At 39.4% G+C, this 24,512-nt stretch overlaps 1 protein-coding gene across 2 annotated transcripts in view; it reads right to left on the bottom strand.

Annotated features, from left to right (window-relative positions):
- Sema3c (semaphorin 3C) overlaps positions 1-24,512 on the bottom strand; it is a 148,584-nt gene that overhangs the window by 99,128 nt on the left and 24,944 nt on the right. The window lies entirely within an intron of this gene.

Below are 24,512 nucleotides of genomic sequence, written 5' to 3'. Positions count from 1 at the left end.
ACAAAAGGCACTAAAAAAAATAGAGCATTGTTTTGTGTTCGCCAACTATTCCCGGGCATGCAGCCTGCTCTGTAGTGTGGCTGATGTCATTTTGGAGGAAACTGGTCTCTCCCCGAGATGCCATTGGCAAAAACCTTCTAAGTGAAGGAGCAGTTTTTGAATCAAAGTAAGCACACACCTATTTCTTGCATTTTTGTCTTTAAATGCTCCGTCACTTTGAAATTTCTCAAAAAAAAAAGATACAGAATTATCATAGATGACACAACTTTAAAAGACCTCACTCATTCCTTTTCTCCTCTGCCCTGGTGTGACCTTGGACCAATAGACTAATGGTGCCTTACAGTCTCCGTCTGTAGAACAGTGTGTCTACACCAGGAAATTACGAGAACTAAATTAATGCTATCCTAATATGTAATGCATAGGAAAGCACAACAGTATCTGACACACAAGGACTTGGCTGCGAAGAGTTCGCATTTTGTGTTGCTATAGAAACAACTTGACTGTTCCTCAAAGATGGGGGATGTCTGTTATCTGTCCACGGCCGTCCTTTCCCGATCAGTGCCATATTGCTTCAGACCCTGATCAAGTTTACCCAAGGGCAGACGCCATCCAGCCTCCAACCAGAACTGAAGGGAACGGGGGTCTCTCACACAGGTCTTGTCACCCCAGCCCTGTTTCTGGCACCAGATTCTCTGCCTCCTGGGTGTGGATGACGTGCCTGATGGCCCCTCTGCTCCCATGCCTGTGCCACTGCGCTGGGAATCCTCTCTCAAATGCCAGCCAGAGTAAACCCCTCCTCCCTACATTCTTCTTCTCAGGATGCCACAGTTTGCCACCATGATGAGAAAGATAACATGGCCTCTCTTCTGTCTTCAGAATCAGCAATAGCTGGCCAAGACTATCTTACCACAGCATTCTGAACTTTCTCTTCCACCTTAAGAATCTTGTGATGACTTGGACACACCCAGATAATGTAGGGGCGTAACAATTTTATGGACCTGATTAACAATTTGAATTTCACCCCAAACCGTAACCCCCTGCACACCTTGTGATGTAACATGACATGTTCAGACTCTGGAGAAAACAATGTGATCACCTTTAGGAAATATTATTCTGTCTATCACATTCCTAAGAACCTCTCCCATGTTCCATCCAAAATGTTATTTTTTCAGTTTTAATTTTCTTCACTTTTTCTTTTTAAAAACCACTTTTTCCAAAACCCCTCTTCCTTGGCTTTGAAAATAACACCATTCTCGTTCTAATATCTCCAGTTGGTTCCATGTCAACCTTTAGTTTTCATTTTCTCCTGCCCAATCTTCAATGTAATTAGCAATAGGTTCGATCCCCTGTCCATAAATTATTGATCTCAGTCAATAAAGTTTTTTGGAAGGAAACAACCTATTTTCTATTTTTTCAAATCAACATCTTTGGCCAGACTTGCCATGACTTTAGTTTATCATTACCAGCCCATTTACTGCTATTGATTCAATTTCAGCATTTGCAAAATAGACGTTAACTGTACTTGCTTTGGCATTCACCAGTGCCTTTTCATGTGAGTTGTTTCATTGGCACAGGTTAAGCAACCGATAACAAACAGGGTCTGTCTTACTGCTGTGGGACAATGGTCTTATACCCTGTAAAGATTTGTCACTTGTATTGGTTTAATAAACCGCTGATTGGCCAATAGCCAGGCAAGAAGCATAGGCAGGTTGACCAGAACAGGAGAATTCTGAGAAGAGGAAAGGTTCAGTCTGCAGTTGTTACCTAGACATAGAGGATCAAGATGAGCATGCCTCACTGATATAAGGTACTAAGCCACGTGACTAACACAGACAAGAATTATGGGTTAAGATAGAATATAATAGTTAATGAGAAGCCTGAGCTAATAGGCCAACCAGTTTATAGCTAATGTAAGCTTCTGTGGGTTTCTTTGGACTAAATGGCTGTGGGACCAGGCAGGACAGAAACCTTAGTCAACATCCTTAGTGTTTAGAAAATGGTAGAGGATGTCTATGAGAAGACAATAAAACTCAGAAAGTATCTTATTGAAGGTAAGTAATCTCTTCTCAGTTGCTAGATTTTCCAAAGAAAATATACAACTTATTTTTTACTATGAAATATTTATCACATAAACCATTGACAATTAAACCATTGGCTTTACACGGTATAGACCATGGTGCACATGTCCAAGGGTCTGACCAACTTGGACTTCCAGGCCAGAAGCTCCTACACACTCTTCTCTCCCACAAACAGCAAGAGAAATGTCAGACTTGGAACAGCAGCACAGCAAATGATATTCTTCCCTATCCTAGCTTCCTGGCTTGTATTACAAAATATAATTTTGATTTATTAATATATCCATTAATCATGTGTTTATAACCAGATGATGACCACATAGCTTCTTTGAAGGCAGAGACTATTCATAAGACTTCAAAAAACCCTGTTGTTTGGAGCATGAGAGAGGGAGGCAGCGTGTTTGAGGAAATCCCCTAAGTAGCAGCCGCAGGAATCCACAGAGAGCTGAAAGCTTTCGGAACCTGCTACTGCCAATACAACTGTGCCATGAGACAGACGGGAGCAAACGGCCAAAGGCATTCTGGGAAACCACTTATCGATAAACCAGACACTACCCTGATGGAATTCACAGCAAGTTCTTTCATCAAAGCAAAAACCTTAGAGTAATTAAAACGTACTTTTAAAACCAGACTTATTGGAAAAGATGGCTGCCTGTTCCTAAAAGCCAAGTTCATTTTATGTTCATGAATGCAGCATATCTTGTACATTCTAATGAAATACATTACAAATAGCTACAATTTTATTTATAATGATTGCAATGGCAATATATATATACTTTAAATATATATATATTATATATAAATATATATACTTTAAATACAAAAGTCTAGTGTTCCAAATTCTCCCTGGGCTCACTCACAGGCACGAGTAAATTTGAGTAGCTCTTTCGACTTTTTCCACACATACTAATTTGGCAGAGCTGCAAGTAATCACATATGAATTTAATGTTCACAATTAACTGTAATTAGCTAGCAAATGCTAATGAAAGCACGTCAGCCACAAACACCATCGGCATCTCATTAGGACAGGATCTTGATATCTGCACCTAGAGGTTCACAGCTCAGTTCTTACATGTAAAAAGCTCACATTTGCTATGCCTCTGGACAGATTTACGGCCACGCAAAGCCACACAGAAGAAGAAATCCTGTGGAATTGGAGATATTTTTCTGTATAGCTTTGTTTCCCTTTCGGCGTTCTGGGTTGTCACAGAATCCACACACCAGAACCACTGGAATTAAAGGTAAATAAAATCTTGGCTAGAGTTCTTCCCCGCAATAGACACTATGGTGAATGGATGAACCAGAGAGGCCAGTGCAATCAGGTATTATGTAACCAAGGGTTTCCTTCCAATGGTATTTAGCATGCCATAAAACTAAAACCACACCAAGATACGTGTGGTGTTCTTTCCCAAACACAGCCTTTCCTTTTCCTAACAGCAACTCACCAGTTTCTGGAATTCAGACCTTTGTCTCATCTTCAATACCCCCCCCCCCCCTTTTAAACCAAACTCTAAAAAGGCTACAGCTCTAATTAACTCTCAGTGGTTAATGTCCTCTCCAGGCACTTGCTTCTGCTTTCTCAGGTAGTGCTTTCTCTTCTTCCTAGGTCTTCCCTTATTTTCTCCTATGACAAAAGATCCAAAACTCTCAGACTTGAAAGTTTCCAGTGTCTTCTTCCTTCCCTTGCAGAATAAAGCCAAACCTGTAATGTGCAGAGTCAGAAGTTCTTCTATTTTCCCCTACGTACATCTCCTCTGTGCCACTTCTTACTCTAAGCTCCTGGTGCTTATGCACGAGACTCAGTCATTCTTTGCTGTCCTGTTTGGAATTACCCTATGCGTCCAAAGTCCACCTAACATGGGCTTGCTCATGATTTGTCTGTTTCCACTGATGGAACTCATTGTTGTCTTTTCCATGACATCTTATCACAGCTCACTGAAGAATTTTCAAGAATGAGTATGCTCACTTAGGCTGCACTAGCTCCTTCTCTGTAAAAGTAGGAAGTGCCTACAGCCAAGAACTCTGTGACCTCATGCAAGAAATCTCTCTGATAAACAGATTTTCTCATTTTAAACACAATAACTACAAATCTCTTCATTGCTCTCATTTTTATATAAAGACACCAGTGCTTAGACACACCAGCTGAGTTATTCAGGGTCCCTTGGCCATTGAGATGTAGAACTAACAACACTTGACACCCAGCCCCTTCTGCTTCCTTATGTCATGAAGGGAACCACTAACACTGAAGGCCACAGAAGGTTCTTAAATGCCCATGTTATTTATGGTTCACCACTGAGTACGTCCTGTGTTACAAATGCTTAAACTGAAGCACAAAGACCTGCAGACATCACCGAAGATCATGGAGCCAGTTAAATATAGTCTCTTGGCACCAGATTCCAGACTCTTAATGCCCTCTATTATGGGATTTGTATTTTAAAAGCAGAACAGAGAAAGGCATTTTGAAGAACGGCTCACTAATAACATTCTAAACTTTCTAGGGAGTTTAGACACTCCTGTTCCTGGGGGGGAAAGGAGAAAGACCTCCTCAGAGCAATTCTCCCTAGGGTCTGGGCACCTCACCTCCTGACTTTACACTTAGGGCTTGCCTTGGAAGGATGTGTGTAATTTTGCCGCGGTGAGCTCAGACTTTACTATTGGCTGTCTGAACAGGACTGGGCCACCTTGAATTTATGTTCTCCTGGAAAAGTCACCCCGATTCTCTGGCTATAAATTTGTCATGCCCAACTAATGAGCTAAATTGTGTTTTCTGTCAGTGTTCCATTTAACGTGATGTGACCTCATTCGTCAGCACATAATGCATTTATTGTTACATAAAAAAGCACAGAGATTTCAGTAAAGTCTGTCTACCCAGAAAGTCAACAGGGAAGCGGGGTGGTGACTGCCACAGAGCAGAACACAGGTGGACAGGGAAACTTTGTCACCGTTCACGACAAAGTTTCTTCTATACCATTTGAATGCTGCACCTTGCCTGCTGGGAGGCCTATAATTTTTCTGCACTGATTCCAATTTCATGCTTGCTGTTGTGAATTCAGAGCTCGCTACTCAGCCGGCTGGAAGTTAAGTTGCTTCTTCAAACTCTTCTCCTGATGAATGATTTGCTCACTTGCATATCCTCCCTGCGGCTTTCCAGGTCAGGGGTTCTTCTGGGTACTCATGGGTGCTACAATTACCAATGAACATCACGAGCTCTTCTTTCATAATGCTTATGGTTTAGGGAATAAATGAGTAAGTAAGTAAAATGATTTTAGTGTTTGATATATTACCATGAAATAATTTTCAAAATTTCTATTCTCAAGTCTGTTTGTAGAGGTAAAAATAAAAATCGAACAAACACATTTGTTGAATTTTTTAATCATAAGAAAAATTAGAGTTTAAGTGACTTAACATAACCATATTACATAAAAATAAAATTTTATGGAAACTCAATTTTAAATACAATTATTGAGAAGGCTGGTAGTGTTTCGTGTTTTCAACAATATGTTTAATGTCTGGCCAAATGGAAGACTGAAATACTCATCATGTCTTCAGTCTGTCTCAAGGTCAAGTGTGTATCTTTTCTGGACAATTATGTATTCATAACAGAAGGAAAAGAAAAATAAGAAAGCTATATCTCGCTCCCTCATGAAACTTGTGTTGGTGTTTTTCATCTAAGGATCTAGGGGTCCCCCAAAGCACAATTTGTAAACCACAAGTAGGTGTTAGAGACTAAAAACAAGAAGTGGGTACTCATGTTGAGCCAGGTTGAAGGTCCAGGAAGTATCTGAAAAGCTGAAAGACCAGCTGAGATCTGAGGATTGCAAAGGCCCCAAACCGAATTGTAGGAAACAAAGAGGAAGAGGGACCTAAAGCAGCAAGTGGCTTGAGACATTTGAGAACCTGAAAAGAAGACGCCGAACTGAGACTGTGTAGACCAGGGGAAAGACCAGATGGCACTGTGGCCACAGAGCAAGCAGAGCCCAGGCTGCTGAGGGCAGAGGCCACAGGCAACAGCCCAGGTTCTCATTCAACATCTGCCGCCCATGCTGGGTGCAGCGCATACACAGTCATTTCGCTACTATGTTTTATAATGATGATATGAGCCAACTTTCAAACGTGTCTGCACAAGAATCTGGATCCTCTTAAAGAAGTTAGAACACGAAGCAACATTAGCCCCACTTTTATGTGCGGCAAGGGAATTGTTTAGCTCCTACTGCATGGGAGGAAGCCACAGTCGCCACCACGCCTCATTGCCTTAGAGTTTAAGCTATCTCTTGTTGTAATAAGGAGCGGCGGCGGGGCTACATCCCTGCTAGCCGGGCAGGGCTGGCGGCTGGGGTGTTTGGGGACGCAGCCCCGCCGCCGCTCCTTATTACTACAATCTCTCTCTGTGTGTTTCTGTCCCTGTCCCTGTCTCTCTCTCTCTCTCTCTCTCTCTCTCTCTCTCTCTCTCTCTCTCTCTCTCTCTCTCTCTCTCTCTGTCTTTCTCCCCGGAAACCCTCCTCACAAGCAGAAAGGCGTGAAGACGGGGTATGTTGTGGCATCTGGCTTTCCACTAGAAAATCCTTGAATTATGGCGTTCCAGGGAATGAACAGCCCTCTGTTGTGTTTTCAAGATTAGCGGTTGTATAAAAAGCGGACAGAATAGACCCATGGGAACGGTCAGTTATTTGACTGATAAGCAGTGTTTTCCATAGCACAGGCTCTACCTTGTTCTGTGTGTTGGTAAGCTCCTCACACACCTATCTTTCTCTCTCAACGTGTGCAATGGTGTTGCCACAAATATCAATCATTATGAGATACTGTAAAGAATTTAAGTGAGATAATTCATAGCAACTACAAAGGTCTTGTTGACTGGGTAGACTGTAAGTAATAGTTTCACCAACAGCCTCTTGGGTACTTGTCCCAAATACAACAGTAATAAGAGCCATCCATACTATTCAAAATTGACAAAATAAAATGGACTTTTCATGAATTTCCTCCCCATTAAAGGTCACATGGAGCTATATCTTCCTTTATATTTATTTTTAGTAATAAAATGTTTCTAACAGGCTGTATATACACAAATATATGTAGGAAGTATAAGCTGTTAATTTATATATTATTAATGCATTTTATATAGCAACGTTTCTGGTGGTCAATATGTTAGTAACTTTAGAAATTTGGATTCTGTCCACTGGATCTCAAAGCTTCCATGGTGACAAACAAGTTTTAGAAGGTTACCTAGGACAACCTGGGCAGAAGGGGAAGGAATGGGGATGGATGGGTTATTTTAGGCCCTGAATCATCACCCATTTGTTTTGGGTAAGAACCTTCTCATTATGTCCTTCGGTCAACCTCTCAGTCTCTGTCACTATATCCATCTGTATATGGGAAGTAGTGAGAACGTCTAAATTATTATTCTTTAAATAATGTCTTCTGGAGAAGCATCCTAAATTATGTTGTAAACTATAAAGTGTATTACTTATCTAGAACATTATTAAGATATAATCAGTGTTGCTTTCTAATCATTGAAATACATGTTCAAGCTCATTTTGAGTATAAAAAAGCTTCCTTTACAGTATAAATTAAAACGTTTTGATAATAATTTAGTTGGGGTACACAAAGTCACATGCATTTCCCAATTGCCTTGACAATTTGATCCGTCGTTTGGAAAACCCCCATTCTTAAGTGTGAGAACACTTCTCTGTAAAGTGTGCATGTTCCTATCCTCTGAAGCATGATTTATTCTCTTAGTGTCTTTGCACTTTGGCCAGCAATTCATGGAATCTCTGGGGTATATAAAACTGGACCCAGTAGACTACAATAATTGTTGCTGAGAGTCACCTTCATTCCAGGAGCCCCTGTGAGTTCAGGTGGCTAAACAGTGTCAATGCATATGTGACTTCCAGTCACTCACAGTTGGTGTCTGAGTGAGTCTGACTAGAAGAGAATAGGAAAAACTCCACACGGAACATTTAATTACATACAAATTTTCTCTACAGTGGCGACCACAAATTTTTAACAAGACTCTAAATTTATCATGTTTGCTGGATTATATATGTATGAGTTGTGCTTCCTAAAATCTTTTTTCAAATCTGAACTCTTGACTTCACCCTACTCCAATTTCCAAGCTCTTTATAATGTAAGATTCTCAAGTTTGACAGACACTTTACAGGGAAAATGATGCTTGTACCTTGTAATAAAGAATATAGAGTGAAATTTCAATTACCAATGCTCCTCCGCTAACCTGGAGTTATATCACCTGCATATTCTCTCTCACATGCAGAAGAAAGCACATATATACATGTATATATGTAAACTAATGTACATATGGGCATACTCTAACACGAAGACATGAGAACAAGAAGAGTAAGTATAAGAAGATGAGAAAGGACTGAGGTAATGAGAACAAGTTACAAACAGGAATTAAAATTCATTGCTTTTCTAGTTCTAATTCTGTCTGTGATAGATAAATGCATAAAATGCATCTCATACTAAAAGTGTAAAATTTATGTGAAACTCTGCAGTTTCTTGGCTGAATGGCTATTCTAAATCTATGAAAGATCATTGAGGTGTGTAGACATTGGGACTAACTAATTTGTGTGTGTGTGTTTATTTATCCACAATAATTATGATAACACAGTTAACAAACAATAGTGAACCTGAGTGTAGGTTTTTGTACTATTTGACTATAGTGAGCATTGATATTTCTTTCACACATAGTTTGAACTCTTACTGAATGCAAGTATTAGTTGACAGATGCAGAAAAAAAATATATTTACACTGTTTCTCTCTGTGCATAAACATTTACACATATTTAATAATCACATGATTATTTTCCAATCTAGATTTTTATGAGATATTGTTTACAGCACAGAATTTTAAAGATTTCCTCCATATGTATTCCTGACTTTTAAGGGATAGTTGATATGTGAGCCTGGGTATAGTATAGTGGAAGCAATCAAACAAGAAAGGAAAATTTACCCTGAAAACATCTCATATCATGAAGTCACATACAAGGGGAAACCATTTTCCTACCTAAATCACACGTTTTGTTCAAAATATGTAATGATAGTCTAAAATGCATCTTCTTCACTTAAATTTTAACCTCATTTTATAGTGTGATCCTCTTCTACTCACACAAAAAATGAATTGAATGGCAGAGTTTATTTTTTCAAAGTATAAAAAATGATATAAATCTATTTACATTGTTCTACATGTTAATATTCACTTATGCCAGGACCATTTGTTGAATAAGCTTTCATCTTTTTATTTTAAAATTTTTTTGCTTCTTTGTCAAAAATCAGGAAACTAGTCATGAAAAGAACACATAATGCAATGAAAAATGGGGTACAGACCTAAAAAGAGAAGTCTCAACAGAGGAGTCTAAGATGGCTGGAAGACACTTAAGGAAATGCTCAACATCCTTAGCCATCAGAGAAATGCAATTCAAAACAACTCTGAGATTCCATCTTATACCTGTAATAATAGCCAAGATCAAAAACGCTGATGACAACTTATGCTGGAGAGGATGTATGGTTGCTGGTAGGAGTGCAAACTGGTACAGTGGCTTTGGAAATCAGAATGGCCATTTCTCGGAAAATCAGGAAACAACCTTCCTCAAGACCCAGCAATACCACTTTTGGGTATATATCCAAAAGATGCTCAATCATACCACAAAGACATGGGTTCAACTATGTTCACAGCAGCATTGTTTGTCATAGCCAGAACCTGGAAACAACCTAAGTGCCCCTCAACGGCAGAATGGATCAAGAAAATGTGGTACATTAACAAAATGGGTATTACACAGCAGAAAAAAGTAATGATAACTTTAAATTTGCAGGCAAAAGAATGTATCTAGAAAATGTCATCCCCAGACCCAGAAAGAAAAATATAATATGTCCTCTTACTCATAAGTGGCTTTTAGACACAAAGCAAAGAAAGACCAGCCTAGAATTCACAACCCCAGAGAACCTAGACAACAATGAGCACCCTAAAAGAGACATACATGGATCTCATCTCCTATGGGAAGCAGAGGAAGGCAAGATTTCCTGAGTAAACTGGGAGTGTGAGGATCATGGGAAAGGGTAGAAGTGGGAGGGGAGGAAGATAGAGTAGCTAAAACATATATATCTCAATAAAAACAATGGAAAACAAAGTACATAAAATGAAAATAAAAATAATTTCACAAAAATGCCATTGAATAATTGGGGTAACTGAGGAAGTTATAACCATTAAGTAGAAAATTCTAAAGAACCAGGTTATTGGTAGTTTGGTGAGGAGAGAGAGGAGTCAAGTAGGCAAGGTTGACAGCCTGTCTGCCCATGTCCATATTAGTTATTAACACATGACTAAATATGATGACATTGCATACAACAAAAACTTGGCCTGGAGATAATTCTAGAAAGGTGTTTCAATACAGTCATAGCGTCAATAGCCATGTTGCCCACCAGGTACAGTGTGACCCCTAAGGACACCAAAGTCAACTAGAAGGAACAAAAATGTTTTTGAAAAGACTTGCATGTCTGTAGTTCCTTCACTTGGGAGGCAGAAGCGGGAAAACAGCAAATTGAACACCAGTCTAAGCTTCAGAAGTGACTTTAACACTCATAACCTATACGAATACTCATAAAGATAAGGAATGATAGGAAATAAAACATCATTAAGGTTCTAAAGAAGATTTTCTCGCAGCATTATATGGTATAGAGAAAAAAATGGTTGAATGTGTGAATTGTGCAGTGGCCAGTGACCCTTCCCTGAGGTAGGCAGAGAAAGACCTTAAGCACCAAGGACTGAAAACCAATCAGAAGGAGAGCAGACCAACAAAAACCCACTACCAAAATGTATACAAAGAATTTGTGTTGGTCAAAAATGCAGATCATCTGGAACACTGGGCTTCGGAAGGCTTCATCTAAGTAATAGGTGATATCTGAACACATAAAAATGAAAATGGTCCTGCGAGCTGGGTTTCTTGGAGATCCAGGAAAAATATTAAATGATGGAACATGTTTCCTTTAACACCAAAATGCAAGTTTCCAAGGCGCAAGTGATCAAGCATCTTAGGCAAGAAGAGCACGTTATCTATCTCATCAAGAAAAGAGGCAAACAGAAATGAAAGTAGGGACTGTGGGCATCTGATTGCTCTATCTAAAATGCTGTAGAGACAGAGGAAGGACGGAACAGATTCCAGTCACATAAAACAATCTGAGAAGTCCTTTTACAGGAAGTCCTTAGCATAACCGCAGACAGTAAGTAACTAAACTTCATGAGTAATTCAATTCATGCTCTACTTTTAGTATTGAAGAATTCCTTCTCCCATCCAGGTTGAACACTATTATCATACCCCCCCACCCTCTCTCTCTCTCTCTCTCTCTCTCTCTCTCTCTCTCTCTCTCTCTCTCTTTCTCTGTCTTTCTTTCTCTGTGTGTATGTCTCTGTGTTTGTGTGTGAGAGAAAGATTAGAAATTTGTCATTGCCTAAGATACAAAATAATTTACTAGTTTATATACTTATTGTTATATATGCATTTGACTTCATAAGAATATAAAGTCCTCTATGATAGGAATGATAGGAGTACTGAAGTACTCATTCTTGCAGAGTTATTACCGGTGGTATTCCTTCAACATAACTTGGGTCCTAGGAAGCACCACGATGTCTCTGAAAAATAATGATCTACTGGTCTAGGAAGATGGCTCAATGGATAATAGGAATGCCATGCAAGCAGGACCTGAGTTTAGATGTCAACAGCATTCTTATTAAGATTAAGGCATGGTGGGAATAGCCTATAATCCCAAGAATGGGAAGACAGAGACAGATGGATTTCTGAGCCCATTGGCTAGGCAGGCAAACTGGTTTGATGAGTTCTAACTTTGGTCGCAGACCATACCTCTCAAATATAAGGTTGTGTGCAACTGAGGAAGACAGTCAACATCATTCCCTAGAACACCACACACATGCACGCACACAGGCACACACATATATGCACATGCATGTATGCACACACATGCATGCACGCATGCAGGCACATGAGCACCTGCCTGCACACAACAGGGTTGGGGGTTATTTCTTATCAAAAACTTCCATACCTACTAGTTTCATTGTCTGAAGAAGACAACATACACAAATTCTTTCGAGTTTTTTTCAATTGCTTTAACCAAGAAATTTGCAGGAAGGACACAATTACCTTTACAATGAACCTCTAATATAGCTCTACCTATAGTTTCACAGCTAATCTTCTGCCATTACATGTGAAAAAAAAGTTGTAAAAAGGAGGAGGTTTGAATAAACATTAAGTAGGAGTCATTTTTACTACTAGCATTGCACCCCCAACTTCCAAGAAAATCTAACCGACACATCCTCTGAGCGCACTCTGTGATTTATACAATCCCTACAAACAAATAACGGACAGCTTTTGGCACTGCTAAAGGACTTTGCATGTGTAATTGATCAGGAAAGTGAGTGCCAAGATTGCTGCACTCACCCTGAGCTTTTCTCTTGTAGTGTGGAAAAGAACCAGGCTGCTTTCTCCTGCATGTGATGTTTATCTTAGCAATAATGGGAACAATTAACTGCATTTGCAACTGGCTGCATAGCAGCAGCCATGAGTTGAAATAAGGTCAGAGAGTTATATTCATTCTGTCCTTTGTGCAGATAACCGATTAGTGGGGCTCAAAAACTCTAATCAGCCAGTGCAGGAAAATGAAGGCAGTGTGAGGGACAAGATGGTAAGCCATGGATCATTTGCCATGGAAAGAATGGTCAAGGATCGTAACATCCCCAGTATGGATCTGCTTCCACATCTGCATACAAATATGATTTAAAGTGAAAGTAATGATGAGCTAACTATTCATGTAATTTTTAATTTAATAACACATATTTTGACCTTACCCAAATGGAGAAATTCTAATACATGAAAAACCTTGTAAAATATAGATTATTAAGGTATAGAAGAAATAGCCACGTTCCATATATGCAGTGTAAAATTTCCCCTGATCATTCATGAAAGAAACATAATAAATGCTGATTTTGATCAGTACAACTGATAATAAAATCTACTATACCCATGTCCCAAAATGCTGTTGATGCTAAATGGCTCTCTCCAAACCTTAATAATCTTCATTAGAGAACTGTGTTCTAATAGCCATGTCTATCAAAACAGTATTCATATCCTTGACGGCAACTTCCTGACCTGAGTTACATGTATCCAACTGAAGCATTTTTGCATTTATTCGACGCTACACTAAAGCAAAAACTTTGAATTGGTATATAATAGCCCTCCATTGACTGTAGCTTTGCATTTCAAGGTTTTAGTTCTAGGAGTCAACCAGAGTTGGAGCTATTAAATTTAAAATTCCACAAGAAATGATTCTTGTTTTAAAATGCATGTTCCAAGAAGCATAATGAAACCTCTCATTATACCTCTTTTTCTCTCCCAAGAATCCATAAGTGTATGTGTGTGTGTATGTGTGTGTGTGTGTGTGTGTGTGTGTGTGTGTGGTCTTTCTTTCAGTAACTAAATAGCCAACTCAATTACTGTGCTGGCTGGTTTTGTGGCAACTTGATACAAGTTGGAGTCACTGGAGAGGAGGGAACCTTCACTGAGAAAACTGCCTCAAAAAGATCAGCCTATAAGCATGCCTGTGGGCACTTTCATAATTAGCAACTGATGTGGGAAAGCCCAGCCCACTGTGGGTGGGGCCATTCTTGGGGAGGTGGTGCTGGGTTCAATGAGAGAGCAGGCTGAGCAAGTTATAGAGAGCAAGCCAGTAAGCAGCACACCTCCATGGCCTTTGCATCAGCTCCTATCTCCAAGTTCCTGCCCTGTTTGAGTTCCTGTACTGACTTCCTTTAGTGATGAACTATGATGTCGAAGTATAAGCCAAATAAACCCTTTCCTCCCCAACTTGCTTTTGGTCCCGGTGTTTTATTACAGCCATCGTAACCCTAGCTAAGACAGTTATTCTTCTGTTATATCACAATGCTGTGTTCAGGTAACTCTAACTCTACTTGGTAATCTTGCCAAAGCACCAGTGTCATGAAGCAAATGAGGAACCTGAGTGCAGAGCAAAGAGCTGGAGGTTTGCGCTACTGCTTTGGGGCAGGAAAGGAAGATGGTCATGTAGTGTTCCTTGAAAAGGGTTCTAGGCATGAGCTGCAGACTTGGAAATAGAAAAGTGGAAGCTAAGTCCCAGAACTTTTAAGGAGTACATTTCCTCATCCTGCACGTGGTAAGCAGTGCCTCAAACAGTTTACATGGTCCTCACAACCATCACAAAATGCTGCTCAGTTCTTGGTGCACAGAGTGGACATCTGTGATCAGCCAAGCACCAATGTCAGGAGAAAGTTTCGTCTCAGGAGCTATGTTAGTGCACATTAGTACTGGCGTTCATCTGAAGGAGTCACAGTTACCTCACGTCTCACTTCAAACAATTTGTTTTACTTGTGTGCGTGGCTAGGTTCAAGAGTTCTTTCCTTGTTTTAATTGGACATATTCTTTATTCTTTTTGTCCAAGTCCTAGGAGAGTGTAAAGACATCCACTAGAACGCTGAGTGTTATCTGGAAAACTTTTATGCATCAGTGTTGAATCTGGATGCAATCCACATAAGAAGATATACACTTGAGAAATTTCTTCTACAAAAAGCTGCGAAGGGAAGGCTCATACCAGGAGGTGACATTTACCAAGTCCTTTGATGCAACAAAGGAGGCTGGAAGACAAATCATCTACAGGGCTTGAATAAGGAAGCACGGCGCAAACAGGGCAGCCCAAGGAACCAGGATCCTCTCTGCCCGGTGTGAATTGTCTGCAACACTTTTTCTGTTACACTTTTACATTTTCTCTGAGTCATTTATGATATCTTGTGTAACTTCATAAGTTTGTTGTTTTATTTAGTAATGAATCCAAAATGCACAATTGAACAAAAGTCATTTCTAATAAATCCGCCTATTTCCAGAAGTTTAAAAATCAAAACAAAACAGGGTCTTATTCTGGGGAGACGTAGAAGCCTCAGTGGGTAAGAGTGCTTGAGACTCTTCCAGTCCCCTCACTTCAGGCAGCTCACAACCACTTCAACTGCAGTTCCAGGGGACGAGATACCTGTTCCTGGCTTCCTCAGACACCTGCACTCATGCACACACCCCTACACACACACACACACACACACACACACGTAATTAAAAACCAATAAAATCCTAAATTAATAATAAATAAAGTAGTTGATTCTTAGTATCCAGAACAAAAACGTGGAGTGTAGACTCTGCTTCAGGTCCTAACACAGAAGCACACATATGGAAAAGCCCAGATCAAGGAAGGGCTGTGTTTGGTGTCTGCCAGACTGGAAATGTTGCAAACAGAATCAGAGGCAAGTCACTTGAACTGTCAAATGAGATTAATTTTATACTCACTCATCATAAGCTTCTAAGAGAAAATTTGGTTCAGTCCTTACTACATACGTGCTCCTTTCTGCCAGTCCTCGGTGCAGCTTTGGTTTCCAGACATAAGATCATCACCGCCCCATTTGGAACAGCATTTGTGTTTTGTCTTTTGACTCACGCACCCTTCTTGTTCTTCCCACAGAGGATGGCCAGACAGGGTCAGGATGCCCTCAGGACTGTTTAGCGGGACCTTTGCTCAGCAATCCTTCTCAACACATCTTTCAATCATGAGGAAATGGTATAAGCTGTCAACCCGTGCTTCATGCCCTCAGCCATCCCTAATTTGAAAGAACTGCCACTCTTTCTTAGGCATCATCATTTCCTTCCAGAAAAGTTTCTGAACTTCTCAATATCAAAGTGTCATTGTGATAAATAAACCCAGGGAGGCCTTTCCCTGACCTCTGGGGCTTCAGCTGCTGCCACGGAGTGTGAGGCTACTAGGGAGCAGAAATTTCATTTCACCAAAAATGGTGTTAGATTTAGTATGTTTGGTTTGAACTTTATTAGTTTGAATAATAGATTAGAATTAAAATAATAAAAATCTAAAACTGTTATTTTTGTCATTAAAACACGAGCAGAAGAAACTTATCCCCAATTTTATGTATAAGCAAGTACAAATAGAATTCAAATATTTAATCAAAACGTTCCTCTCAAAGGGCTATGAAGTATTTCAGTTATAACTATATTTGAATTGCTGTGCTTTATGGGTAAGATGATTGTGATTAACATAAAACCCTAAGATCGGGACAAAATATTGATTTCACCTCCTATTTCACTAGTGTTTATTACATGAAAAATTTGTCCTTAGTTACTACAAAAATTTTAGACCTTATATAGGACATAAAAAAGAAAGCATTTTCCATCCATGTAAACAGGACAGCCAGGCAGAGGAAAACCAGCCTGGAGGTGGGGGAAGTGTTGAGGCGAGAATAGAAGCAGTCTACCCCTTACAAACGGCAGCACTGTTTTCCAAATAAACTCGAGGGTGGTACGGCAGATGTAAACCCTGGCCACATGTCGGACAGCCATCGCGAAGTGACTGCCTTTCTGTGTGGAGGAATTCCTTTATGTGTTTACGACTGCTTTGATGTCCACCGTAAATATCTGCGTGAAGGTCACCAGATTGTGATGACACATCGGAAGCCAGGTTGGAATAATATGTTGAGGATACAAGAAAATTGTCTGAGGAAATGGAGAGTAATAAGCATAAAGACCAGCATACGTAATGGCAAAATACAAAAAGCAAACCTTTAAAAACGTTTGAAGGGTATCTGTGCTCCCAGGAAGGGCAAGCCTAATGTTTTGTGTTGAGTTGGCGTTTTCCTTTTCTATAAGAGCCTTTCCATGGATGGCTTCCATAACTGCGTTCTGTGAAAGCATTAGCTCCACAGCCAGGCTATCATCACTGGAGACAAACCTCGAGATGAGATCTGAAAAGAGGCTTTTATCTTCCTGTTTTGTGTGCTCGGCCTATACCTTACTCCTATTTTCTTTCTCTTTATACCCACTAGGTAAACAAGAAACAGGGTTACGTTAGCCTTTTTAAAATCCCTACATATTGGTGCTGTCATACAAAAAGCTACTGTTTAGAGTAAAAAAGGAAGTCTTGTTGATTTGAGAAGTAAACATACGGCAATTCACAGTGGTCACAGCATCCGTGCGAATTTGTTCCACTGAAATCCATTGGAATATTGCTAAGCAGAGGCATCTTTGCACTCTATTCTGCCCTTCTGGCCTAGCTCAATTCACTTACCACCAGGGACCTTCCCTGTTCAGTCTTCTACTCTATCCTGATTCCACCCAGTGTGCAGTTAGTTTACACAAACCTGCTGAGCAGAGTGTCCACTCCCACAAACTTGCTGAGAACCAATTGCTTTTTCTGGTCCAGTTGTGTCCCTTGAGACTGAGCAGCTGTGCACTCCTAAGATTCTACTGAATCGATAACATACTGAGATTATTGGGCTCCTTAAGACAGAAGGGGTCAATGTAGCCAGCGAATGCGTCTGCTGTCTAAGATTTGAACACCAAAGACCAATCAGAAATGTTACTAAATGGACATCAAGTCTATTTCCATTTCTTTTATGGGTTAATTTCTAATGTTTGATAATATGTTTCTTGCATATTACATGTTTAACAAATATAAACAAAATGTATTTTTTTTAAGTATCCACACAGTAATGGGAAAAAAAGAGGCTTGGCTAGGTGTTTTACATCTCAAAACTGATCTCTTTTTTAAAAATATGTGTATTTATTTGCATGTGTGAGTGTGTGTGTGTGTGTGTGTGTGTGTGTGTGTGTGTGTGTGTGCGTGTGCCACGGGATTCATGTGGAGGTCGGAGGAGAACTTGTGAGTGGTAGTTCCCGCCTCCCACAATTGGGGTTCTGGGAAAGAAAGTAGCATCACCGGGGTACCCCACAAGTGCCTTGACCTACTGGTCCATCTCAATGTCCCTTGAGATTTGATTAGTTAAAGAGCTCTGGCGCCCACTAGTCTTGTTACGGCCAATGACGTAGAAGTTTAGTGAGTAAGGGTTCAGATACTACAGTTCCATCAGTTACAGGTAAAGTTATAAAGTTTATGAAATATACGTTGTGCTAAAAAGCCAATGATGTGTACCCAGTCCCTAACAATAAACTTTATTATGATATTTATATTGTTATAAACATACTAATATAAAATAATAATAATAGTAATAAAATTTGTATGTGGAACTAAATAAATGGAATTTATTAATTCCATGAAGCAAATACTTTACAATAGCAAAGCCTGTAAGAAAGCCATACATTGTTGAGTAATAAACACTGGGTGGTAGTTTTCTCATTCCAGTGTCGACCGGATGGCTCTTCAGATGTGTGCATAGAGGCAAATTACTCTAATTTAAAAAGGCACGTAGGGTCTGGAGAGATGGCTCAGAAGTTAAGAGCGCTGACTGCTCTTCCAGAGACATGGGTTCAATCCCAGCACCCACAGAGCAGCTCACAACTGTCTGTATCTCCAGGATCCAACACCCTTGCACAGACATACATATAGGCAAAACACCAATAAAATAAAATATGAATAAAATAAAAAAGAAACAGGAGAGGTATTTCTCTAATATATAGGTTCTGGACTTACACATATAGCTCCCGTGAAAGAATTCCATGACATAATTCTACTTTAATGCGCTGTCATTTTACAGAGAATATCCAAAATTTAAGGTATGATATATCAAGCTAATTTAAAATACCTTATGTTAAACATATATTTAAAAAAAATCCAATGTTTCTAATTTGTTGTTAAATTTCTACACAAATCATCACCAATTGTAAGCTGTAATTCAAACCATTTCAATATGTTATGCTAGAAACAGAGACTATGAGGCGGCAAGTAACACATGAGCAAATGTGTTTCATCATGACTCATTCAGTTACCTTCAGAAACTAAATTTAAAATACAGTGGAAAGATTAAGGTGATGACTCAATCTCTAAACTAGGATTAAGTGGATGAATCAAATCCCCAAATCAAAACATTGAATGGCGTCTAACAAATTATAGTATTAAGTAATACAGTAACCTGGAGGCAGAAGTTAAAAATTATTCCCTTCAGTCTGTCAAACTACTTAACATGTTAGTCATGGATTTTGCTTGTCCTATGGTAATTAGAACAAAATTGAAAGAGCTAGTTACCCCAGGTACAAAGTTCATTTCACACTGGATACAAGCCAGTACATGTCACAGAAAAAAAAAAAATCTAACATATCTCCACATATATTCAACTCTCCAAGGCAATAGTCTAGTGTTTGACATGATTCAATAGGTAAGATTTTAAGCAATGTGTAATGATGGATGTCTGGGATATGCATACATGTGTGTGTCTGTGCACATGCTAGACACCAAAAAAAACCAAAGAGGTCAAATATTCTTCTCTATCTTTTTGTGTCCTATTCCCTTGAGACAACGTCTCTCTTTTAATCCGGATCTCATGCCTTTCCATCTAGGCTTGCAGTCACAAAGTGACAGTGGTGTTCCTGTTCCTACCCTGCACAATGGTAAAGTTACAAGCAGAGAGCTGTGTTCTTCCTGCCCTGCACAATTCTGAGATTACAGGCAGACAGTGGTCTTGTTCCTACCCTGTACAATGCTGAAGTTACAGGCAGACAGTGATCTTGTTCCTACCTGCACAATGCTAAGTTTACACAGGCAGACAGTGGTTTTCCTGTTCCTACCCTGCACAATGCTGATGTTACAGGCAGACAGTACTGTATCCACTTTGTTACCTGGTTGCTGGGATCTAAACACAGAACTTTATCATGGCATTGCAAGCCCTATGACCACCCAGTCATCTCTTCAGCCTCAATATACACATTTTTAAAGTGTTGAATTGATATTATCCTAGATACACACATTTATATTCTTAGGTCTTTTTTTCTGTGTCTATGTCTGTCAGGTTATGTGAGATCTTGTGTGTTACAAGTGTGCAAGAACTTGTGGAAGACACAACTTGTTCTAGATTCCCTAGAACTGGAGTTACAGAGGTTTGGGAGCAATCACGTGAGTGCTAGGGACCTTTTGCAAGAGCAGGAGGTACTCATAACAGCGGGGCTATATCTCTCCCCTCTTAGGCTGTAAATGTGAAGTCAGTTGATACACAGCACAGAGCCACTATGAAGATTGCTGTTGGAGACCACGAGACTATACATTAAATGTACAGCTAGCAGGTTCATAAAGGCAGTATAGAACTTATGGGGCAACCTGTTTTGCAGAGCTGAAAAAACACTTGTCTTTTGGGAAAGTCACTGTCAAATCTGTAAAAACAGTGTGAATCCATGATTCTTCCCTTTAAAATGGAATTCATTCCAAGAACACTTCAACAATGTAACTTCTGCATGGCCAATGGAATGACCTTGCTCCATTCCCCCACACCAAGAGGCCTTAGAGCGATAACATTCATTCTTTGTCCTAACAGTCAAATTCACATAGAGTCAACCCCACAAAATTACCTGCTAACAGACCACATGGAAATTTCTATAGAAGACAGGCCCCGAGCAGGAAGGCAGCATGTCTCTCCTTTGCTAACAAACAAATCTGGGTGTCCCAAAAGCTGGTTATCACCAAAGAGATTGGATGAGAAGAATGGGTGGATCCAGAATGCAGGGGTGTTTAGTGACTTAATCTATTGGTTTGGGATGTCAGGTACTTCACCTTAAATGCTGGCTCTTTCCTGAACAGTGTCACCTGTTCCAGAGTACAGCTTTGTCAGGTTCTACCTGTCCTTTCTTTGTGATTTTTATATACATATTATTGTCCTTGCCTATGGAATTTTCCAGCTGTGTCTATAAAAACCAAAACCTCCCCCCTTTCTTTTTCTCCTCTGTGGCCCCTTCATTTCACTTCTTTCCCTTGCACAAAAAATAAAGAAAATGCAGCGATAATGTGCTTGAGTTATTTTTTTACCCTCAGATCCTCACTTGCCATAGACATCCAGTTCTGCATCTGAGTGAGGGGGGTACTGAGGCTGGTACTCGAGGCCCCCGATAGATTATAGATCAAGGAATGAAGCACACACTAAGCTACTTATCTGAAATGCTCTTTTTACACGTATTTAAAGAATAAATATTATCTTTAAAACAATAAAATCACAAGGTTTTCTTCTGCTTTGATATGCTTTAAAGTTAGATATTATTTATAAGGGGGCCTCTAATAAACATAAAAATAAATAATTTTGAGCATGATGTGGGAAAAGCATGAGTACTGTGTTCAGAATTAATTATTATAGCAAGCAGACAGTGAGGCAAAAGGGACAGAGAAACCCTACAAAAAATGTGATTGACAAAGAATGAGCAGGAAGTTTAGCCGTGAGTCTTAGAACAGGAATTTTGTCTGTCACTACCTGTGTTTCGTGTTTCAAAGTATAAAAAACAGTTTAGGAACTTTAATTTCAATGACTACAAAGTTACTAAGTCTAATTCACAAGACAGAGCATGCTGCATTTTCACCTGACAAGTTCGTGCTTATTTTGGCTTATTTTTTTTATTTTAAATGTATTTTTATTTTATTTTTGCTTTTTTGTTGGTTTGTTTTGTTCCTTGAGGTAAGTTCTCACCATGTAGCTCTTGTTGTTCTGAAATCTCTATGTAGACCACTCTGGTCTCCATCTTACAGAGCTCACAGTGTGTGCCTCTGTCTCCCAAGCGACGGGATTACAGCAATAGGCTACCACACCCAGCGAAGTTTTACCCTACCCAACAGGAATCCTTTTCATCATTTAGGCTCGCAGTAGCCTTGCTTAGGAACGACAGCATTTTATGCATCTAGGTATAAAATAAATAAGGATTGCGGTGTTTACAGGGGTAAGATATGGTACAATTCAAGTTATAATTCAGGTGTCTGTTTTGTGATCTTATAGAGTTTCTCTTATATACTATCACCTTTTAGTGTTACAAACAAGCTGGAAGTAACTAGTTTTTGCACATGCTTATAAACATATTCTCCTTCTTGTATTAGGTTATGTGACAGAATTTTGAAGCCATCCATAACAGAGGTTTTAAATGGTAATTTAATCTTTAAAACATATTTTCTAAAAGACATAGGGATACTAATTTATTGTGGCGGTGTATACTATTTTGTCTGTCCTAAAGTCAAACCTCAGTGTGTGCACATTTTGCTGAGAAAATGCTGTGTTTTGAAAGCAGAAGTGCAGCTCCTCTAGTCATGATTATGATGGTAGGCAAAGCAATAGATCACATATTGTAAACACAGAAAAGGATTCCTTGGTAGAACTCTAACACACGAGACTCGATAATCGCAACATTTTCCACTCAGGATAATTCTATTAATAGATTTATAAATAAGTAACCGAGTCAATTATATAGAATGATGCCGGCAATCATTTAAATTGTAACTTTGAAACGTGTAGGCAAATTTCTTTATTAAATTATTCAGTTTTAAAATTCTCATAATTGGAAAAACAAATTATACCACGATGAAGTGAATCAGAGCAGATATACAGGAATAGAAAAGAGTATTTTCATGTATGAGAGAAACTAGCCTTTGTGCTAAAAGCCTATTATCTCTCCAGTTTAAGGTATTACATTTTCCTACTTATAAATTTTCAACATTGGTTGTCTTCACTTTTTGCAGAAATATTTTCATTAAGAAATGAAAAGAAGAAGAAAATAGGTTTAAAGAATCTCTCTTGAGTTTATGAACTCATATTTGCTATAAAAAAAAACGGGGCTCTTACAGATTCCACAGAAGTCAGAGCCCTCTCCCTTTACATTCAGATTCTTTTCTTGTTCAGTCTTTTTGACTCTTAACAGAAAAATCTAATGTGAGGGTTAAAAGTACGAGAAAGCAAAGGAAAAGCTGAGAACCTTCAAGAAGAATCTAGCAAATCATCCTCAAGGATACAGTTCTAAAGGTTAGGCCAAATTATTTCATTAGATGTAATTTCTACTTCAAAATCTGCTGGTCTAGCCAGGCAACAGTGGCACACACTGCCTTTATTCCAGCCATCAGGAGGCGGAGTCAGGTGTATCTCTGTGAGTTCAAGGACAGCCTGGTCTACAAAGTGAGTTCTAGGACAGGCTCCAAAGCTACACCGAGAAACTCTGTCTTGAAAAACCTAAATAATGAAAAAAAATATCTGCTGGTTTAAAAGCTGAAATGCTTAAGTTTTGTGGAGACTGACCTTGGCCCAACTATAATGGCACATGAGAAGATAAGAAGGTCACAGAGTTCCAGAGAGTTCAAGGCAGAATCCAGACCTTAGAGGATGCTTTTCAGAGAAATCATACCTGGCAAGATCCTAAAACGTTTTGCCTTAGGCCATGTAAAACCAATGGGCACATCAAGTGGGTGTATCATCCAATGAAATATCATTCCTTCATGCTTCGCAGCACTGACCTTAGCCCCTTGAGAAAATATTACACACTTGCCATCTAGATATTGTTGCAGGCCTCCCTGAATTAACGGGATTAAATGTTCACACTCCGATTGCAGAACCCTAGACAAGGACCATCTCAGAATCCCACACAGCAGTATCTTGTAAGTATTGGGTTTCATCTCTTGGTTCTGAGCTATCTGCTAGAACAGGAGTTGGGACTTAATTTCCTAACCTTATGTTGGTTTTCATGGACAATTCAGATGCACTCTGAATTTCACGATGCTTGGTTAAATCCTTGACAGTTCTTGAGAAATTCAACCAGGCAACAAAGCCCTCCTGCAACTTCCTTTTTTGGTCCTAAGATCCTAAGCTGTGTACTTCTTCACCATGAAAAGTCTGTTAAAGAGAGTAAGCCCCATTCCACTACCAGGACCATGTGTTCACAGGCTTTCCTCTGCTTCTTTAATAAGAACAAACCAGAGAAACAGCATATATTCCCCAGCCCCTGTTAAAAACTACAAAATAAACGTTTTTCTATTTTTTAATCAAAAACTCTTCAACTATTTGGCAGGCTTGATGAGAGATGGAAAGAAAACAACAATGTAAGCAAGGAAAAGGAAAAATAATGTGCATATCTTTCATTCACACTATTATCTCCTCATTTCATGTGATAAAATCAAGAGAGAGCTTTAATGTGGTGGCCTATGCCAGGAATCCTAGACCTCAGTAGGACGAGGTACAGGCATCACTATTCTGAACTGCCCAACATACATAGGAACTTCAAGGCAAGCCTGGACTCTATAGTGAGCTCCTATCTGAAAAATACAAAGCAAACAAAACCATGAATAGGGGATGACATCAACTGATCAAAAAGCTACTTTAGAAGGTAATTGGGATCTGCTCTGATATGCATAAAAAGCACATGGTGATTTTGAGCAAAGATGATTTAGACCTGTTTTCATTTTTCTAGTTTTAGATACTAGCTGCAAATATTGGGCATTTTAAGTAATCAACATGTTTAACTTCAGTTCCAAGTCCTAGGCCACTATGACTGTTTCCTTACAGCCTCCCCATGCCCACTCTTTGGCTCTCTTATCTTGCACACTGTTATTTCTCCATCCCTCCACTTGCTTCTTAAAGGAGCTAAGTAAAACAGAAAGG

The sequence above is a fragment of the Microtus pennsylvanicus genome, chromosome 22 (genome assembly GCF_037038515.1).
Source record: "Microtus pennsylvanicus isolate mMicPen1 chromosome 22, mMicPen1.hap1, whole genome shotgun sequence".
Lineage (NCBI taxonomy): Eukaryota > Metazoa > Chordata > Mammalia > Rodentia > Cricetidae > Microtus > Microtus pennsylvanicus.
The sequence above is the reverse complement of the archived record's forward strand: the minus strand, read 5'-3'. Positions and strand labels throughout refer to the sequence as shown.